Raw genomic sequence first — 22,923 nt, forward strand, 5'->3', positions numbered from 1 at the left:
TGTCTGCGCCTACGTTTCTGGTTATGGTTTGAGGGTTCAGGTTTGGTTTCTGTTGGTCCAGGGGCAGTCTTGGTGAGTTTGGTCTTCTCAGATCCCCGCAGGAACAGGGTTCCTGCTCTGACATGGTTGTCGCTGAGCACAGCGGCCAACTCGATGGCGTCAGAGAGGGTAACTGGGTTTCTGGCCCATACAGAATCTTGAATTTCCATGGGGAGACCCCCAAGGAATTTCTCGATGGCTCGGCGGGAAGGGGTAACAAGGTGAGGGACAAGCAGGCTTAGTTCATGGAAGCGCGTCGCGTACTCGCGCGCTTCACCACTGTACTGCTTAAGATTCCAAAATTCCTCCTCCAGGCGCTTAACTTCGTTGGGAGGGCAGAATTCTCGCGTAAGAATTTCCTTGAATTCCTCCCATGTCATGCTAGAAGCAGCCTCTGCGCCACGCGCATGAGCTACTCCATTCCACCATGTAAGCGCTCTGGATTCCAGGACACTGGAAGCATATAGGGTTCGTCTGTCTGAGGGGCATTGGGTGTGGAGGAAAGTGTTTTCTATTTTCTCAAGCCACTGGAGCATCACGGTGGCTCCTTCAAGACCTGTGAACTTTGGAGGGTTACCCGCGTTAAAGGACTTAATGTTATAACTGGAGGTATTGTTTTGGCTCAAGGCTTGGGCTATCGCGGCGGCCATTTCCTGGGAACGTTGCTGTCTACGCATGCGCGAGGCTTCTCTCTTCTTGAGATGGCGACGAGATAGCGGAGGCATTCTATAAAAATTTTAATTTTAGTTAATATCTTGGTTTTAGCGCAAAGTTTTAATCTTATAAAGCTTGGTTTCGCGGAGTCAGTTACTGTCAAAAGTTAAAGTAAAATAAATGACCCTAAATGCAGACTTAATAAAGGTAACAAATTCGAATCAAGAATCGACAATTCATGTATCACCATGACTTTCCGAATTCCCAATTTAAAATATACGAGCAAACGAGTATTGGAGATTGACGATTCATGTATCACCATGACTTTTCAATCTTCAATATAAAACATACAAGAAAATGAGTATTGGAGGTTGACAATTCATGTATCACCATGACTTTTCAAGTCTCCATCCTCAGAACATAATCGTAAATGGAAATTGAAAATCAACTATTCATGTATCACCATGACTTTTCGGATTTTCAAACCCAACAAACGAATATGCAAGAAAAATCAATAAAAATCGAAATTCAGCAAAAGTCGAAATATCGCGAAATAAAACATAAAATCATATACTGCGCAAGCGCGAGCATATTCATAAATAACGAGTAATTAACAATAAGCGCGCAAACATGAGATTTCTCTCATGCGCGAGAAGGGACTCTTAGGTATTCTAGGCCGTTACGTCTAACCACCTATCCTAAAGTCAACGAGCTCTGATACCAATCTGTAACACCCCGACCAAAGGCGGATTATACATCGGGGCGCCACATATTGTTTCATTACTCGTGACACTATTGGGTGTCAATATTTAATAAATACATTTATTCGCGCACGCGCAAGGTAAACACAAGATAACATAAATCATCATAAATCAATATATTATAAATCATAATATTCGAACAGCAATAACTTGTCTTGATACATTTTAATCTAGGTCCAAAATAAAGAAAACTTCCTATGTGTCCACAAGCTCCAAAACAGCTACTGCAAACCTGAACATGTGTTAAAATAAACGTCAAACACTTGCGTGTTGGTGAGAAATCAAGTTTAATACAATACATAGATAACAATAAATCTGCGCGCAACACGTGTATGTCTGGTGTTTAACAAGGGTGCAATCAGATTGTGATCAAGCCTAGATAGATCATAGCTCATAGTTCAATCCGTGCTCCCAATTGAGCACAAAAACGAGAAAACATCTGTGCAAGTGTAAACAAAGAAAACCGTAAACGATAGGTCTCCCGTGTTCATCTAATGGATCCATGAAAACTGCGGAATAGGCCGAACAAAGCGGTTAATGATACACACATACAAATAAACAGCCAAGTAAACGTCCTCAACACATGGGATACTGCGCGACTAAAGCTCATAAACAAGTTTAAGACTCTAAGTTTGTATGAACACATGAACATCCCAAAACATTAAAAGCAAAAAGGGATTAGGTACGAGATTACTCACTTGATAGACGATGCGGTGTAAGATAAAGCAAGAACCAACTTTAAACAAGCACAAGTTAACCTATAATTAAAGATTATTGTTTTAACGATCTGTTTTAAGTCTTGATTATAAGTTAGCATAATTAATAAGTAAATTATTATATATAATATATATATATTACCGGAAGAGCAGGACAGAACAGGGAGGAAGACGGAGGCAGAGAGGAAGGCGGCAGGGAGAGCAAGGAGAACAGGAGAGATTAAGTGTTTTGTGTGTGTAGTGTTAGGAAAAATAATACTATTATTTATAGGGAAACCCTAAGAGACATGAATCCAGAAAAAGGGGAAAAGATTCCAAGACAAACAGAACAAGACAAAACAAAAGATAACAAAAGATATCAAAAGCAAGTAAAAGATATCAAAAGATATGGCAGCAGGGAAAAAGAGAAAAAGGCTGACAGGGAACAGTAAAAAGGCATGGGCCGGTCAGTTAAAGGTACTGGTCAAGCATGGCAAAAGCAGATCTCAAAAGATAATGTCAGTCACTTTTTCTGCCAACCAATGGGGTTGGTGCGCATGCTGCGCCGAAAGTAACTTTTCAGACATAAAGCAGATTAGGTCAACGGCTCAAAAGATAAGACATCACAAAAGCAAACGGCTAGATTAAACAGAAGAAAAGACTCAAGACATAGCGCGAGAAGGCTGGAGCGCGAAGGCAAAAGTGCGCGAGCGCGAAGGCAGACAGAACCAACCTTAACGCGTCGCGGGAAGAACTACATTTCTTAGCGCCGCGGGAGGAACTAAAATTCCTAGCGCGCCGCGGGAAGAACTATAATTCCTAGCGCGCCGCGGGAAGAACTATAATTCTTCGCGCGTCGAGGGATGAACTACGATTCTTAGCGCGCTGCGAGAAGAACTACAAATCCTTAGCGCGTCGCGGGAAGAGCTACCGTTCTTAGCGCGCTGCGAGAAGAATTACAATTCTTAGCGCGCTGCGAGAAGAGTTCGTCTCGCGAATCGCTGTAACAGGTGGTCTTCACGCAGGCTTCCTTGTAAGGAGTCTGGCGTGTGGAGCTGCGCAGACAACCTTGGGCGGGAAGGAACAAAGGACAAGCAAATAGTTAGAAGAAAAAGAGGGAAACAAGGCGTAAGGGCGGGACGGCGACAAGAGGGAAAAGAAGGCGGAAAGAGAGGAGAGGGACGGGACGGCGGAAAGAAAGAGAGAGAAAGAGGCGGGAAGGAAAATATATTATTATTATTAAAAGTAAAATATAAGTATAAATAAATATTAAATCATAAAAGAGAGAGATCGGATCGGAGAAACGGGTACCTGGGTCGGGTCGGATCGGGGCAGATGTTACAACGAACATCTCGCTGAACAGTTCAAACGTTTAATTCGTTTACGTTACAAGCCTAATCTCAACCACTATATCCAAATGTCTAGATCTATTTTTAAGCTTTTCACAAAGTGTTGTTTTTTTACATTAACCTTACCCAATAATAGAAACTGCAACCATAGAAGATGTTTTGGCCATATTTTATGCATATAAAGTAAATAATATAACATTAAAGGATACAAAACATGTATATACGTAATCCGAGACCACCGATTCCAACAACGAGAAAAAGATAACGACCCATGGAATAATTGTAACATCTAGGAAAAACCCGTATTTATTTTGGACCAAATATGTCAACTTTGAAAGTTGAAGGATTAAAAATAATTTCAAAGGCAAGTAATGGGAAGAATAAGATAAGAAAAACAAAGCATTTTTATGTTAAGGAAATAAGAAAATTCCATCTCACATGAAAAGATGGAATAAAGTGGAAGCATTCCACATGGGTATAAATAAGGAAAAGATACTTTCATCCCACATGGAAACAAGAAAAGAAATGGAAGCTCTTTATAAGGAAGTAAGTTTCCATAGAAATGTTTTAATATGGCTAACCACTCTCCATAGTCATAGCGGAGGGTGCAAAGCACCCGACGCGCACGGACTCGGACTCGGACGTAATGTGGCGTTTTGATGGCGCACTTCGCACGCTCGCATCGCCGCGTAAGGGCCACTTTAGTATTTTTGGAAAATGGAAGTATGACCAAGAAGTGGCAAGTTATCAAAGACGTAGGATCAAAAGTGAAAAATCTGATTCCAGGACCCATCGCGCTACGCGATGAGCCCAGGAACAGCATCATCGCGCTACGCGGTGCTCTTCCCCAGAAATCAGAAAAAGGGGGCGCCGCGTTGCGCGATGACCAACGGATAAGGGGCATCGCGCTACGCGATGATCGCATTAAGCAACCGGTGCCACATGTCCAGCCGCGTGTCAATACGTGGCAGTATCTCAACGTTGCGGCGTCGCGCTACGCGATGCCCTAAGCTAAGGGGCCATTGCGCTACGCGATGGTACCCAATTTTGGCTATAAAAGGGGATGCTCACAGCATTCTCAAACCACACCACCAACACACTTTCACACACATAGTTAGCCTCGGTTTGCATGCCGACCTCGTGGAACGTGCTAAACGCCGAAGCTCTGAAGGGTTCAGTTGTAGTACGCGATATAAAGTAGAGGTGCCGCTCAATCAATCATAGGCAATTAACTCCTAATACCTGTGTGAGGTAGGGGTTCTGATTAAGTTATTATTTTATTATTATTATAATAGCTTAGACCATAGTCGGGGGTATAGCCCGAACCTTGATTACTGATAAGCATAATATAACTTTTCATAAGTAAGGGTTATAGTTAAATTATTGTTTCTTCACGATTAAGAAACGTAATCAGTTATATACAAAGGTTATAGTTAAATAGTATTTCTTAATGATTAAGAAAGATACTATTCATTCACACAGGTTATAGTTAAAGTAATGTTTTTTCTTGAAGAAGAAACCTAGTATAAATGTTTCTTCCTGAAAAAGAAACCTGATATATAATTAATAAATAAATAAAGGGACTAAATGTCCATATGTTTTGTACAAACAAATAAATTATCTAGGTTACAGATATACAAAACAGACTACGGGGTTTGAAGCTAGATCGTTGATCTAGATATTTATACAAATGTTATACTCGTACTATAGGTCCAAGATAACAGCCAATCAATCAATCTGAAAGCTGAAAACAGAAACAGGAATCAGTAACAGAAACTGATTTACAGACAGGGGTCAGTAACCGAAACTGATCAATATACAGGAATCAGTGTCAGAAACTGATTATAATCATATAAGGTGAATACGCCCCAACCTTTTACAACTCTTTTAGAGTCTGAACTGTTTGCATGGGATTTACGAATCCTTAAAACTTTGTGTTACAATAATGAGAAACGGACATACTCAAATTAAGAGTATACATGTGTCTGGATCCATACATACATGGTGACTCGGGTTTCTCCGATGCCATGCATATCATCAAACATGCCTCTGGTAGTCTACGGGACTGATCAGAGAAATGATATTGTGTATATGATTAATTGTACATGTACTTAGGGTAATTGTAACCCAATTGAGTTGGCTGCCTAATGAGTATTGTCACAAAGGTATTGTTATTGTTTACACACTGGTATTATTGAGTAAGCGTCATTCACCGGCTGTGTGCTGACGTATTTTTCTCCCACATTTCAGGGAAACTGTAAAGAATAGAACTGACAGGCAAGACTGATAGAAAATTGGAGACATAGTCATTAGAGGTGATCTGATGGCTCAGATATTTTATTTAGAATATTATTAATAAATTATATTTTCAAAAGACAGTTAATTGAAATATCAAACGGGTATTCTGACCCGACATTTTTATAAATGAATATTATATTTTAAAAGACTTCCACTAATAACTCGCAACTCTGATATATTTTCAAAACCGGATACCAACTAACGGGCACTCAGACCCTTAGTCGGGGTGTGACAATAATTGAAGATTCTTCCATATGAACACAACTTCATGAAATACGCCTCTCAGTTCGGATATGTAACAAGTTTCCTGAAAAAGGTAGAAATAGAAAGATATTTCGGTGAGTGAATATGTGAATATGTAATGGAATACATATAGAGAGCGAGCTTGATTTGTAAGAGAAAAACTTAAAAAGAAAAAAAAATTGAAGTTTGCTAGATAGGAGGAATAAAAGTTGAGTTAAAATTATAATTTCATTACAAATCTTATCATATATTTATATGAAAAACTATAATAAAAATCACAAAAACATGTACTTTGCTGCAAATAAAATTATAAATATAAGTATATATAATAATAATAATAATAATAATAATAATAATAATAATAATAAATAGATCATCACATTCTATTATCATGTTTGGTTGTCAAGTTTAAATGTGAAACTATTCATATAAATAAACATATATGTACATGCATATTGACAAATATATACTTTAGACAAATATATACTTTTTGCTAGTTATTCAGCATTTAACAAAAATTATTGGACTTTTTAAGTACAACTAATTCAATATTAAACGAAACAAAAGCTGGTTAAACCTTACATATCATCATAACATATAGACAAATTAAATATTCATTTTGTAAATTAAAAAAGTGATGCACTAAAAAGTTTTAAAATTTTCAAAACGCTTCCAAAAGAATTGTTGAACAAGTGTAGTTTTAAGTACAAACCTGCAAGCATTCAATATAGCCGAAAATGTCATCACGTTCGGTTTAATTTCCAGCTCATGCATCTTCTTAAAAACCCATAAAACACAAATAATCTCCTTATTACCCTTTTGTCTAATACTCAATTTCCAGAAGCTAACTGCTCAAAAACCTTAATTATCCGATCCTCGCCACCATTATTAACCTTCTTATCCCCATTTTCCAACCGCACAATCTCCCGATTACCACCACCCGAAAAGCCCGTCTCACCCGACTGCCCAAAAGCATTAATAATCGAATTATATGTCACAACGTTCGGCTGAATCCCCTTTCTCGTCAAGTAACAAAGCCGATGACTCAACAAACCCTTTTTTACACAACGAATCAATTATCTCACTATAAAACACAACATCCGCTTTCAAACCCTCGTGCTTAAACTCCTTGTGCATCTCGGTTGCTTCATTATACAACCCGCCTTTCAAATAAACACATATTAAAGTCGAATAAGTTAACAAATTCGGAGGCACCTGTTCGTTCTTCATCCAATTAAACAACTCCTTAACCTTATCATACCTCCCTTGTTTCCCGAACCCGTCAAGCAACGCGTTATACGTCACAACATCTTTCCTAAACCCCGTGTTCTCCATTTCCTTAACCACATTAAGCGCCTCATCAAACCTAACCTCATCTCGCATGTGTTCATATTCGTTCGTTTAATTAAACGATCACAAACTTTTGTTCATGCGTTCACGAACATCCCGCCGAACAGTTCAAACGTTCAGTTCGTTTACATTACAAGCCTAATCTCAACCACTGTATCCAAATATCTAGATCTATTTTTAAGCTTTTCACAAAACTGTTGTTTTTTTACATTAACCTTACCCAATAATAGAAACTACAGCCATAAAAGATGTTTTGGCCATATTTTATGCATACAAAGTAAATAATATAACATTAAAAGATACGAAACATGTATATATCTAATCCGAGACCATCGATTCCAACAACGAGAAAAAGATAACGGCCCATGGAATAATAGAAGATTCTTCCATACGAACACAACTTCATGAAATACGCCTCCCAGTTCGGAAATGTAACGAGTTTCCAGAAAAAAGTAGAAAAGAAAGATATTTCGGTGAGTGAATATGTGAATATGTAATGGTATATATATAGAGAACGAGCTTGATTTGTAAGAGAAAAACTTAAGAAAAAAAAAATTGAAGTTTGCTAGACAGGAGGAATAAAAGTTGAGTTAAAACTTGAAAGTACATTATATATATATATATATTAAAAGAAGAGTTTTGCGTCGTTGGATTTTGATTGGTCCATTTGACGGTGCCAGATTGGGCCAAGCATTATATATATATATATATTATTTTAATTTTGATGATTAAACAGTTATTTGTGTCGACTCACCAATACAATGAGCGAGATTTACCAACGACTGAATATTATTGACATTTTTGTCTTAGTTCCGGAACCATAAAGCACGTAACCGAAACCGACCAAATTGATGTCGACTCACCGCCGTAACGCCGGGACCAACAATGCTCGAGTTTTACTAACGCCCGGGTTTTATCGACCGAATAAACTCCATTTTAGATATTTTGATTTTCTATATGTTAATTTGACGAATTTATTTTCTGGGTTTAACACTTAGGTTTTACCAACATTGTTTATACTACACCTAACAAACATAACTGAAACCGACCAAATTCGTGTCAACTCACCGTCACAACGCCGGGTACCGACAATGCTCGTGTTTACAAACGTTTGGGTTTTAACGACCAAATAAACGGCGTTTTAAATATTTTATTTGTTTTAACGCTTCCGTCTTAAGATTTAGAGTAACATGACGGATATATAAGCATATTTGATCGAACCTGGCACAACGCCCCGGGTAATTTACTAGTTAAACTATAATTAACTTTTAGTTGAGGTCCTTTTAAAATTTTCAAATCCATTTTCACACCCGTTAGATATATTAGAATATAACATATAAAATTCATTTCATGTCCGCTAACGCATCATAATAGCTCATTTAAATTTATCTAAGTGGATTCTCTATAGTTAATTAAGTAGTTGATGAGAGAGAAAAAGTTACTGTTTAAGAATAAATTTGAAGAAACACCTATTATCCTCTATAAACTTTTAAATGTTTTTTTAAAATGGTTGTAAGTGAATGAAAAATAAATGTTATAATAAAAGTATACAGTTGTATTGTTTAATTGAAAATAAAAGAGAAAATGTATGTGGAGATAAAGAGGTTACTGGGAATGCTCTTAAATCCTTTTCACATCCTTCATATCCGTTTTCACTTCATTTCATTTCATCTTTCTTCCCGTTCCTATCGCTCTTCTTACCGCTCCCATGGTAAATTTGGGTCTGTTCGGGCAAACCAAATTTTTTTGGTTGTAAGATCAAAACCGAATTTCCCTGGAATTGAAGACCGGAACTAACTTGTACACTATAGGATCGGTCCAGGTTCAGGTAAAATCGGGTTGGTTCCTCGGTTAATTTCGGGCTGACCCGAAATGTGCACACCCTCACTACTCAAATATCATTTGCGGATTTGGCCCACATCCAACTTATTTATTCATATATTGTAATATTGTTTTTTTTATATATGGATAGGATGTTTACACTCTGGTTTAAACAGTTTTGACGGTATTTGTAGAATTGTAAGCTAAACGGGTAACTAGGGTTAAGTTTTAAGTATTATAGGATTTATGAAAAAACGTGAAAGAAAAATTAAAAGCACAAAATAAGTTAAATTTATAATTCATACATATTATAATAAAAATTTGTCTTACATTATAGTTACTGGATTTATATGCATGAATAAATTGTTTTATTAACAATTTGTCTTGAAAATTGAAATTATTTATAAATATATTTTTTTAATTTTGATTGGTTCGTTTTACTTGCCAGTTCCAAATAATTTTTTAATTTTGATTGGTTCGTTTTACTTGCCGGTTCCAAATCATAAACCGTACCGCGAAGTTGAAGAAGCTTTATTTCTTTTAACAAATAAAGGGTGAACTTTTTTAATTTGAACATCAAACGTGTCAAATTGTCAATGTGTCAAGAAAATCCCTTTGCTTAACTTTTTATCTAGGGTGAGGGTTCAAATCTCATATAGAAATGGCAATGAGCTGGGTTGCTAAACCCAATCAAATACCTAGTTGTGAATATTGTGATTGTGAATCTTGAACAAATTGCCTTTTCAAATGCTTGATATACATGTTGATATATAAGGGAGAACAATGGAAAAAGGAAATTGCAACTTGGTAAACAACATATATGCATATTTTAGGGGGTGCCATAAATAAAAGATTATTTATATGGAGCTTAAATCCTTGTTTGAAACATGCTTATATATTTACTAATTGCCATAGGGTTTATTTAGGTTTTTGTTTTTAATCGTTTTGCTATTTTATATTTTGTAATAATTTGTTTTATTTTTAATGTAGTTTGTTTTGATTTAATACTATATATTAGTTTGCTACGTTTATTATATTTTTTTAATGTTTGGGCTCTTTCAATTGAGATGCGTAGTTTTTAGATTTTTAATGAACGGACATAAAGGAACAAGAACATGTTGATTTTCTTAAACGAACAAACATGAATACAAATATTCGTCTTATGAAAAAGAAGCGGTTGATGTAGGTGATGATGGTGGTTGATGCATGAGAGGGGTGGTCGACGATGGCGGGTGGTAATCGGAAATTAATTGGTGATGGAGAGGCTAGACTGATGATGGAGAATCTGTAGAGGATGGAAATTAAATTATGGTTTAATGATGAAAGAGTTTCACAAATAAATGAAATTTTATAACTTGTTTAAGAGCTATCCGGGTTTGTTGAGACCCATGACCCACAAAAGTTATTGTTTGATTATGAAAGGGTTTCACAAATAAATGAGATGTTATACCTCATTTAAGGATTATCTGGTTTCATGAGACACATATCGCGAATTCAAATTAAACGCATAAGAAAACTCAAATAAAAAATAATCAACCTGGTGGCTTAAAATGGAGCGACCTGAGAGTGACGCATAAGATTTCTTTAGTAGACATTTATACAGATATATAGATAGATACTTGACATTCATCTAATAGCGAGCGACTGTTTTGAAATGCGAGCTTACAACAAAGGAGGTAATCGAAAACTATTAATATTTGTTGCTAACTCACTATATATCATCTAACTAGAAAATATAACTTATATAAATTTAAGGTGTGTAGGTGAGTATTTAATATTTCATGTTAGTTGTTAAGGTGAATTACAAATCAAATTCCGGGTAATGTGCATTTCAGCGGTTGGGTTCGTAGGCCTTGTTGGCCCGGTTTATTATATGAAGTCAAAAGAGGAGACGGGTGTGGGCGGTCGGGCCCAAGCCCAGCCCGATTTAGATTTCTTGTTCAATAATTTACAAACCCTAGTTCATTCTCTATATAACAATGCTATGTACTTGTAATTATTTGTCACTCAATAAAGAAATACCTAGTTGCCACCCGTGGACATAGGTCAGTTTAGACCGAACCACGTTAAATCCTCGTGTTCGTTTATTGCTTTCGCGTTTGTGTTCAGTTCGTGTGTGCGTTTAATCCTAACAAGTGGTATCAAGAGCTTAGGTTCGGATCACACGAGAACGCGTGAACCAGTTCTGCTCATCGCGGCCGCGGAAGTCGGAGCTAGGGTTCCGTCAGTTTCTGTTCGCCGTCGTCACAGTCGGTTAGGGTTTTTTCCCAGCCACCGACGTTCTTTTTGTGGAGGTTCTGTTCGAAAGTCATCTGCGCGTCGCCACCGTGTACCGTCGGTAGTTTCCCTCCGTTGATCGGTTCATTGTTGGCAGTTCCATTGCCACCATAGAAGATCAGAACGCGGAGCTGAAGTTGCAGTCGTATTAAATTACTTTTGTGGGAAAGCAGCGGTGTGATGTGACCTCGTTTGACCAAAAAATTCTTGTTGCTACCAGACCCTCCTTATTGGGCTTAGTAAAGGCCTGCTAAATAATTTTTTATTTGGGCTTTAGATTAAAAGGCCCAATTGGTTTAATTTGGGTGGTACGTATATTTTTTGGCAGGTTAGCCAAATATATTATTTTTGGTCAAGATCATATTTTACCAAAAGGGAGTTTTGTTACCAGATCAGTTCTGAACTTTTGTTTGGCCAATATAGATCGTTGTTTCGATCTTTGTTATTGGTGTGGGTTGTTTCATTACCGATTAAGCAAGTTAACGAACCAAGAACAAGTTGAATCAGGATTCTATTTTTTATTGAAGAACCGTTGTCAATCAGAAGGAGTCATTTAAAGAAACAGAGAACCAGTGCCAACCGCGTTTGTCAGGTTTTATCGTTTCAGTTTAAAATTTCAGTTTCTGATTTACAGTTCGTATTTCCGCTGCGGTTTAAATAGGTTGATTTTTAACAGAGTTCAGTAGAACAGCCGTTAAGTTCAGGCCCGTGCCATTGTTGTGTCTGTCTCTGTTTTTATCCAGATTTTCGTTTTAGTCATTGTAATGGCAGAAGACGAAAATGTTTCGATACAGAAGTTTGACGGACAGAAGTTTGGTTGGTGGAAGATGCAGATTGAAGCGTTACTTTGTTAGAAAGACTTAGATGTAGTGCTTGAGGATGAAAAACCAGAAAAGATGTCAGAAGCAGATTGGAAGAAGTTAGACAAGAAAGCTAGGGCTTGTATTACTCTGTCGTTGTCGGAAGATGTAGCGTTTAACATCATGAAAGAAATCACAGCACGTGGTATGATGGAGGGACTATCCAACATGCATGAGAAGCCTTCGACAGCGAATAAAGTCTATCTTATCCGAGAGCTAATGACAACTAGAATGAAAGAGGGTGGGTCAGTTACAACGCATATCAATAATCTTAATTCGATCCTGTCCCGCTTAGTGTCAGTTGACATTAAGTTTGATGATGAAGTTCAAGGCCTATTGTTATTATCCTCTTTACCCGATAGTTGGTCGCAAACAGTGACTGCGGTTTGTAGTTCGTCTACAAAGATTACTTTTGATGGGATTCGGGACCTGATTCTGGGAGAATATTCAAGACGCAGAAGTTCAGGTGAATCATCAGGCAATACGTTAGTCACAGAAGGTAGAGGTAGGGGAAAATAGCGAGGCAGTGGGAGCAGGAAGAGGAGTCAGTCTAAGACTCGTAAAGATATTGAATGCTGGGGTTGTAAAGAAAAGGGACACTTCAGGAATCAGTGTCTGAATGGTAAGAAAGAGGTGAACGTTACAGAAGACGACACAGATGACGGGGTCAATAGTGATGAGGCTTTGGTTTGCAGTGTTGAGAGTAACGTTGATGCTTGGGTGATGGATTTTGGTGCATCGTTTCATGCCACTCACTGTAGTGAAACGATGAAGAATCTAAAGTTTGGGGATTTTGGAAACGTTCGACTTGCGAACGATGATATTTTAGAGGTTACGGGTATGGGAGATATTGATTCGATAACTTCAGCTAGTACTTCTTGGACTTTGAAAGACGTGAGGGTTATTCCAAGTTTGAAGAAACGCTTGATTTTTAGTTGGGCAGTTGGATGACCAGGGGCACGATGTTAAGTTCGGGAATGGGCAGTGGAAAGTAGTCAAAGGGAATCTCGTGGTTGCTCGTGGCAAGAAAATGGGTTCATTGTATATGGTCAGCATGTCACCGAAAGGAGTGGATCCAGTTTTGGTGAAAGACAAAATCCGGTTCACAGAATCTCGTGGGCAGAAGAAGGCTCGTTTTGCAAGTAACAAACCCAGAGCCAAAGTGAAGATTCAGGATGAACGAGCTAGGAAAGTTAAATCAGTTGGGGGACATCGTGACAGTGGGAGCACAGGTCGTGTTTCAGTTACAGTTCCAGGTCAACAGTGGATTAAGAAAACCAGTATTCCAGCTGTAAAATCTCTCCAGTGAATTACTTGCTGAATATGGAGAGTGTTTGTTCTCAGGTTATCTCAGGATCCGGTAGTTCGTTACAGTGGGAGCCGGTAGGGACAGAGAACGGGTCAGGGGCAGTTTTAGCCATGACTGACGTGTTGGAGCTCCGGGAAGCTTCAACGGGCCTTTAGGTTAATTGATGAGAAAGCGGTGGCAACTAGAAGAAGTTTAATGTTCAGATTACAGAAGTACAATCAGGAGTGCAGACGAGAGTACTCAAGGCCTCCGAGTGGGAGATTGTTGGGTTCGTAGGCCTTGTTGGCCCGGTTTATTATATGAAGTCAAAAGAGGAGACGGGTGTGGGCGGTCGGGCCCAAGCCCAGCCCGGTTTAGATTTCTTGTTCAATAATTTACAAACCCTAGTTCATTCTATATATAACAACGCTATGTACTTGTAATTATCTGTCACTCAATAAAGAAATACCTAGTTGCCACCCGTGGACGTAGGTCAGTTTAGACCGAACCACGTTAAATCCTCGTGTTCGTTTATTGCTTTCGCGTTTGTGTTCAGTTCGTGTGTGCGTTTAATCCTAACAATAGTGTTTAACCACAAACATTCATAAACACAAATACCCGCATACATGATGAGCATTAAGTCATGCGCATTGGGTCAGGCATGTAAACACCGATTTCCATTAATCGAGTGGAGAACATAGTTATCAAACGATCACATACCCGTCATTGTTATCCTTACATTAGAGTTAAAACAATATGTAACCTCCTTACTCCTTATGCATATGTTCATATATGCATGAATGATAGGATTTTGAAGCTAGTGTAGCAAATACTACTTAAAATATGGAGTCTAACCAATCATTAGTAAATGGATTCAAGATTATGTGATACACTATGTTAGTTTCTTTATAATTTTTTTTTAAACATATAAAGACTTCGTGTTGAACTTTTACATTTGCTTCGCTTTGCTCATCATTGTGACGTGTTTTTTTTTCTTTTGACAAACATAGAAGGACTTCGTGTTGAACTTTTACAAATTTTATGCAATATTAGTCGCAAACCTTTTATGCACCGTGAGATATTAACGAAAAAATAGGTCTTATAGATAATATGTCATAGATAGTTCGAATACTAGTGTGAATAATCCCCAATATCGCAAAAATGTAAACTGTATCTGACTATGAAGTAGCATAAATATAAAAATAAATATAAAAGAATGAAACAAAATTTTCAATATAACATAAATATGATTTTACGATTCATGGAACACCCATTCAAATACTAAGTATACATTTTATGTATATTGGTTTATTAGAGAGGAAGAGGTGCTCATGGGTATTACCCATTCACCGGCCAATCATACACCGTTATTTCATTTCTACCATCAAATACCCACAAACCAAAAAATAGCTGGAAATACCTACCCATAAGTACCCTAAAACTTTTTTTTTTGTTTTTTTGTTAAAATTTAAAAATAAATAAAACAATTAAATGTAATTAAAATTAGAATTTCATTAAAATTAAAAATATTGCATAATTGAAATCCGAAAAAATAAAATATGACAATCAAAACCAAAAAAAATAAAACCCGAACATCTAAACTGGATGATACTTCGGCCAATTATATTTTTCCGTAATTTCTTGTTTGCGGGTTATAGCAATTTTCTTCACCTCGTCCTCTAGATGATCATGTGGCCGAGTATATGTCTTAGAAATTAGCAATTGAGGGTTTGAGTGAATAGAAATGGTGAATGTTTAGTGAATAAAAATGGTGAAATGTTTGAGTGAATAAAAATGGTGAAGAGTTAATGGTATTTATATGTAATAAATTGATTTATTAATGGGTGTTTTTATTCCTTCAAAACTTTAACACACGGTAAACCTTTGTCATAAACTGTAAATTGGCAAACTACCCATATAGTTAGGGGTGGGTTTGCCATGTGATAAACTACCCATGAATCTTATCCACACTAGTGCCGCGGCCCCTCTTATTAATATATAGATCTTTCAAGACAGTTTTTAACGATTTTCATCTAGTGTGTTAAAAACCAACGAGCAGATTTGGTACTACATAAATGAGTTTTATGCCCTTCAATAACCTCAGCAGCACTTTAAGAAATTGATTTGATATTTTATGTAGTTGTAAATTTTGTCTATTTATTTATTTTTGTTATATATCTTTTATTATTAAGTACCAAAAAAATGGTAAATGTATATTTATAGATACTTTATAAAAAAAATAACTACATATTTTTTATATAACGTTCTTAGTCTATTGAGTGTTTAACTAGTCATGGTAATAGTGACTATTTCAATGAAAATGAAAGTGACTGAATAGTACACTTAGAAATTGACTAAACAACATAGTTTAATTTTAATTGTTTCTTGTCTTGTTTTGTCATTTTCTCTTAGAATCATAAGAGTTCAATTTTATTTCTTACTATTTTTGTCTTTAATTCGGTAATTATATATTAGGTTTATTTCTTTTTGTTATATATCTTTTGTTATTTTAAGTACTACCAAATGTTTATGCACATTGAAATTACTTAAAGATATTTTATTATATACTGCGCCTCGTATACGTGAATCTCTTGCCTCATGTTTGAGGCTTTTGCCTCGATTTTCAGGACCTAATTGCTTTGGAGCGCCTTACGCTTTTTTTTACAAACAAGAGAAAAGGCACACACAAACCTGTGAGTGGGGTTGACTTCAGTGTTGCTTCATTTTTTTTACAAACATGTGATTCACCAAATTCTTTACATAAACTTAAGAAAACTTTAAATTAGGGTAATTGTGTTAAAATGCAGATGGTGGATCCTTAGACCGGCTGGCTTTTTGTACGGCCCGTCCAATCAACGGAAGGTAACAAAAAATAAAATTGAACCTGTGAATACCGATTTTTTTATTAATAAAGATACCATCAAATAGTTGAAGAGCCATGTTATTTGTGCTTTTAGTAATAGATAACGAAAACATAAGATTAACACAGGAAACGAAAACACAAGATTAATATATAGTACGTCATTCGTCTTTTTAAAATATATTTGCAAAACGAATAAGAAATTGGGTTTGAAGAATAATTACTTTACCATAAAATTATATATAAAAATCAGTTTATCAATGAGGTGAGGGTTCAAATCCCGTGTAAAAATGACAATTGGCTGGGTTGTTAACCCCAATCCAATACCCGATTGTAAACATTGTGAATCACAAAATCTTAGAAAAAAAAATGCCTTTTAAATGCTTGAAATACATGTTGATATTAAAGGATAAACAATGAAAATAAGTAATTGAAAGTTGGTAGCCCACTAGGCTATCGCATAGACAGGGGTGCCATAAATAAAAGATTATCTATTTGGAGTTTAGGTCCTTGTTTGGTACATGCTTATATGTTTATACTTGATATTCATTTAATATCGAGTGCTTGTTTTGAAATGCAAGTTTACAACTAACGATTTAATCGAAAACTAGTAATATTTGTTGCTAACTCTCTCAATGTCATCTAATTAGTAACTATAACTTATAAAAATTTAAGAAGTGTAGTTGAGCTTTTAATGTCTCAAGTCTGTTGTCAAATCGAGTTTCAAATCGAGTCCCGGGTAATGTACATTTTCAAATCGAGTTCCGAGTAATGTACATTTCAACGTGTAGAGTTTAACCACAAACATTCATAACACATAACCCGCATTCTTGACGAGCATTAAATCACACGCATTAAGTCGGGCATGAAAACAACTATTTGCATTAATCGAGTGGAGAACATAGTTATTAACCGGTCACATAGCCCGCCATCTTCTAGTCAAGACAAAATATGTTTAGACCAAAACAAATCGAGCGAGTGACATCCAACAACTTTGTAGCACATTTCCAAATCGAAGAAACGATGCAACACACCGCATAAAGATGATCTGTTAATATTAAGCAAAATATCCGTGCAATTCCGTCTATTTGTTTTTTTCGAACGATGACTCATGCATTCATCTATTCCCTACTTCTAATAGAGGTGCACAAATCGGTTTTCAACCCTAAACCGGTTCGGGTTGAAACCAAACCAGGTTGTGGTCAAAATGGTCAAAACCGGTTCGGGTTAGATCCAGTTTAAGGAGCCTAAATTCTTGAACATGTGGGGCTGGTTAGGTTGGTTTAAACCGGTTTATATATTAATCGGTTTATGTCTCACCGGTTCCAAACAGCTGGTTACAAACCGGTTAATGCTTTAAAACTCTAAACCGGTCTCAACCCTACGGTTTTAATAGGTTCCAAACCAGTTTATAAAAAAGCAGTTTCAAACCGGTTAGGTTTCCATCGGTTAAATGGTTTTCTTTTTCCATCTCCACTTCTGAATTACAACAATTCATCAAAAGAATAATTACCTCATGCCATGATTTAAATTTTAAACCCTCATTTTCTCTCCTAAAAGCAATAATATTTACCACCGGGCCAAGCCAGGAAAAAAGTAACCTTCTTACCCCTTATGCATATGTTCATATATGAAAAAATAATTAGTTACTTGGGATTTTGTAGTTTAGTAAAATACTAAGCTAAAATATGTAATCCAGATTGTAGACCATATATTAGACTATTAGTACAACATGATTTTTCAAAATCTACACTATAACAAGAATATTACAATTCTTAGAACACCAACTCAAAACACTATATTTAATATTTGTAACTGTATTTTAGTCTCGGCTGTGTGGTAAAAACCAAAAGGTTTTGAATTCAAACACCCGAGAATTATGAAATTTGTAAACACTAATTAAACATCTAAAGATTTGTGTTCAACTCTCGAGAAGTATGAAATTTGTTGTTCAGAAGAAAATTTTTAGACATGGTTACTGTTATTAGAGCCTTGACTGTGTGGTAAAAGTAATTGTCTTTTTGAAAGTCTTGTCTACATAGTAAAAGCTAAAGGTTTTGAGTTCAAACACTTGAGAATTAGGAAATTTGTAAACAATAATTAAAAACCTAAAGATTTTGTGTTCAACTCTAGGGAAGTATGAAATTTGCTATTAAAAAAAAATGTTAGACAAGATTACTGTCATTAGAGCCTTGACAGTGTGGTAAAAGTTGTTTTTTAAAAAAGAAAGAAGTAAATGGGTGTGTGTGTAGTCGTAAAAAAAAGTAGATGAATAGAATTAGATGGTTGTCATGCTTTGATTGTATTGTGAAAGATCTTGTCCTATTCGTTGATCCCTAAACGTATTTTTGTCTTGGCTTGAAGATTTAAAATGCCGATCACGAAGAAGACCCTTGTGGAAGCAGTTGTGTGGACGATTTTGTGTTAAATCTAGCAATTATAGTATGTTTATTTTCACTTTTTGCATAAAACTACTTACAAAGGTGTAAACTTGGTCTTTTAAAGGGAAAATTCCTAAAATGTTCTAACATTCGTTAATTTTTGAACCCGAAAACTGATCCGTTTTATTAGTCGATGTGATCAATTTAGTTATGCATGCAATCATATGTTACACATTTCGTATGTAATAGCTTTTCCTGAAGTTATTTAAATATATTAACTGTTACTAATATATATATATATATAAACAAAATTTATAAAACTCACTATTTTTCTTTATTCAAATGTCACATTGATAACATTACTTATGCATAACCAAAGTATATTTGTTTTTATCTAATTATGTCACATCTTTTTACTTAGTTTTTTATGTCACATTTTTTTTACTTAGTTTTAAAAAATGAAGGAAAATACATTATTTAATCCAATTGAAACACCTCTAGCTCAATTTACTTATAAATAAAGCTTCATTCCTTCTCATTTTCTCACAACTCAATTTACAAAAGATTGTTGTTATTCTCTCATTTTGGTGATTTTCATTTACTTTAATTTATGAAGTCAAACCGTGAAGTTAAAGATTTCTTTTTATATTATCTAAGTTCTTCTTCCGGGTATGTCACGTTTGTAGTTTTTGCTTGTTTGGGTTGTTTAGAACTTAATGTATATTAAAATTTATTTAACAATGGTGTTAGTTCATCAAAAACGAACTTGACTCGCTTATGTATTTATTTGGTTCGGTTTAATTATTTTCTTTATCCAACATTTAAAACTAATTCTTTTCATCTCACTCTCTGAAACATAATATTTTTACCATGTCGGAAACGAATCCAATCTAAAGTTGCGTTCGGGTCCGACCGGAAATGAACCACTCGCTTAAACTTGTTTTGGGTTGTTTATGATTTTTATCGAAATGTATGCGGCTTATTAATGCGACTAAGATATATTATAGAACCCAACTTTTATAAAACAATTAAAAGTAACCAATTTATAAAGTTTACGACGGAAAGTCTAAAAAGACAATTATAGAGTAATATATATATTTTTTTTTCTTTTAAAGGTTTAAAACACTAAACCATGAACCGATTTCTTTTAAGTCTTATATTTTCGTCTATTTTCTTAAATCATATATTGAACCTAGAAATATTTTCTAGGACCGCTCGTCGAACCGAACTCGTTCGGTTAAGCTCGCTTAAACGTATAGTTCGCGTTTACTCGCTAATTTTAACATGTAAGTTTCTCATACCCCTTTTTTTAACGCTTTTACATTTTTGGGGTAGCATATATATCCTACAAACTCAAAGTATTTACTATTTCATTTACAAGCTACAATTTGTTACATGGCTTTGTGTGTTTACTTGATTACTTGCTCGAACTTTCTTGCACGTGGTAGCCTCAATAAGTATGATCATACCCCCCTTGCAGTCAGGACCATTTTGTTATAGAAAAGGGCATCATTATCCGAATACGTTGGTTGTTACCAACTGGAAAGGAACTTACTTGCTCGATTATCTGAGTACGTTGGTTGTTATCAACTGGAAAAGACCTTACTTGCGCGATTATCACACTTGTTCATGGAATTATATGGTTTTTACGTATTTATATCAAATTGTGTGAACTCACCAACTATTCATATAGTTGACATTATTTTATATATATATATGCTACAGGTACAAGATTAGAGAATGATACTTGGAGAAGACACTAGACTTAGGATATCTTAATTAATGGAAAAGTTGATTTCAAGTTTATTTGGTTTTCTTTTATTGAATGTATTTATTGTGTTCAACTTGTGCATTTGAAGTATTAATGAATTAATGATAATATTGTTATTTAATAGTGTCACATGTGTTTTGAATAATCTGTATGTCACACTCGGGCGTTTCTGTAAAAGCCGAGGAGTTACAAATGTCTCATTAATGGAGAGAGATTTCATTTTTGTCCACTTAAATAAAAGTTTCCAGAAATGACCCCTACAAACACGTCTTTTACAACGTGTTAGGCCTTAATGTGTCTTTCACGATCTGTTTGGCCACTAAATGCGTCTTTCACGACTTGTTAGCCTCCAACGCGCATCTTTAAAGACCTGTTAGCCTCTAACGACCTGTTAGCTTCTAACGCGTCTTTCACGACATGCTTGGCCTATTAATTGTTCTTTTTTAATATTACATTATTATAACTAATTTAATACATATTTACCATTTCTTTTGTAACTTGTAATATATAAATTTATATATAATTTTAAATGTCGTTGAGACGTGTTTATTTTTTCTACATGTTGTCATAAATTTCACTCAAAACCGAATGTTAATTTGATATCGAAATGCTCAATAAATGTTTAATAAACGTTGACAAGTCTCGTTTTAATTAAAATTTATGCCAACACGTATATAAAAATTAGTCTCAACGGTATATTTGGAACTTTATAAAACTTATTGCATTACAAGATATTAAAAAACCATATATGAGTAAAGTTAGTTATAATAATGTAGTATTAAAAAAACCATTTAATAGGGCTAACATGTTGTGAAATACACGTTAGAGGCTAACAGGTCGTGAAAGACGCGCGTTGGAGGCCTAACACGTCGTCAAAGACGTGTTTGTAAAGGACATTTCTGGAAAATTATATAAAAGGGGACAAAAATTGAATATCTCTCCATTAATAGGATATTTTTGGAATTTTCCCTTTAGATATTATGTAAAGGGAAAATTCCCAGAATAAGCATTTATGAAAAAAAAAATTATAGTTTTAGGTATTATTTGCAAAAAAATTCTGAAATAGGTATTATAAACTAGTCATGATGAGTAGTTTGAAGAAACCAATTAGAACTTGCCACGTTTCCTTAAACTAACCGTAACGAGCACGCTCACTAATCATTTACTCGTCACGACTAAATGTAACACCGTGAAAATACCCCATCTAGTTTTGGGCCAAAAATGTCAAGAGTAGAAGTTAAAGGGCTAAAAATATCAAATCCAGAATTAGAAGGACTGAAAATGAAATTTTGCACCTTCGTGTATCGCGAAAATGCAAAGAAGGACATCTTCGCGTATCGCGAAGATGCTGGCACACATTTCAACGTTATCCAGTGACGTGGTGACACGTGGCAGCCTGTGGTTGACATGCAGAATTGCGGCGCCGACTTAAGCAGCTTCGCGTATCGCGAAGATGCACAAAAACAGCTATAAATAGGGCAGCCACGAACACAGCCCATTCAACCCATTTTCACACTCATTTTCACACACATAACCTGGGTAATCGTGCCAAGGGTGTTCTAGGGTGTCGAGGGCTGTTTTCGTGAAGAACCGGGGTATCGTTACGCTGTTTAACGAACTGCTGATCTCGTAATCAAGATACGAGCTGAACTGCTGCTGAATTTCTCATCTTTTGTTCTCGCCTAGCCGGATAAGGTAGGATTAGGATTAAGTAAGCCTGTTATATATAGTTATTAATACCTGGTTATGGTTATAGTCGTTAAACTGTAATTATTTTTCAAGTAATGTTTTATAAAGCAAAGACGTTGCTTCCACGTGAAGTAATGTTATCAAAACTATTATTTTGACGGGCATGTAGTAACTGGAAGGGGGGTATCATTAGTAGACTCTTCTTGCCTAAGGAAAGCAATTCGTACAAATCTCAATCAACCGAGGGACCCGTTTGCTTACCTGGAGAAGTTTGCCAACGTGATATCCTTTATTAGGCCAAGCGTGCTATTCCAAACGTCATATGTAAACCCAAAGTAATTTCATAAAACGACTATATCTATACTAAGGCTAGGTCAGACTTCAAGTCTGCTGATCAGACCTCGAGTCTGCTGAAACTGAAATAGACTTAAAGTCTGCTGAATAATACCAACTATGTACTTATGCATACCTATTATGAATATAGGTTAATAGCATACTGAAGTCAAGGAGGTTGATATTTCTTACTGATATACGAGGTGAACACGTTAACCTTTTACTGTCGGAACTGATTTTATTCTTGTAATAAA

The sequence above is a fragment of the Bidens hawaiensis genome, unplaced genomic scaffold (assembly GCF_021521415.1).
Source record: "Bidens hawaiensis isolate Kalapana, Puna unplaced genomic scaffold, B.hawaiensis_p1.1 tig00013755_1, whole genome shotgun sequence".
NCBI classification, from domain to species: Eukaryota; Viridiplantae; Streptophyta; class Magnoliopsida; order Asterales; family Asteraceae; genus Bidens; species Bidens hawaiensis.